Consider the following 476-nt stretch of genomic DNA (forward strand, 5'->3'; position numbering starts at 1 on the left):
TATATGTATAAATATATACATATATAAATATATAAACATTTATGTATGTTACCTGCGTATGCGTTCTCTGGTTGCTTCTCTCATTTGTTTCATATGCTGCTGCTTCTGCTGCTGCTTCTGCTGCTGCTGCTGCTGCTCCCACTGCTCCTGCTGCTGCTCCCGCTGCTGCTGCTGCTGCTGCTGCTGCTGCTGCTGCTGCTGCAGCACAAGAAACTACTGCTATCTGCGTTACCTGCGCATGCGTTCTCTGGCTGCTTCTCTTGTTGGGAGAAAAGTTAGAGCCTGGTGGAAACCAACAAACAACACACACAAAACTGACTACGGGGGCAGGTAGAGAAAAAATAAAATAAAATAAAATAAAATAAAAAAGAGAAAAAGAAGAAGAATATTATGTTTATATTGTTGTTGTTGTTTTGTTGTTTTGTTGTTTTTTATTTTTTTGTTTTTTTGTTTTTTTTGTTTTTTTTTTTTTTTTT

Source organism: Eimeria mitis, genomic scaffold, assembly GCF_000499745.2.
Source record: "Eimeria mitis Houghton genomic scaffold, Emh_scaff1789, whole genome shotgun sequence".
NCBI classification, from domain to species: Eukaryota; Apicomplexa; class Conoidasida; order Eucoccidiorida; family Eimeriidae; genus Eimeria; species Eimeria mitis.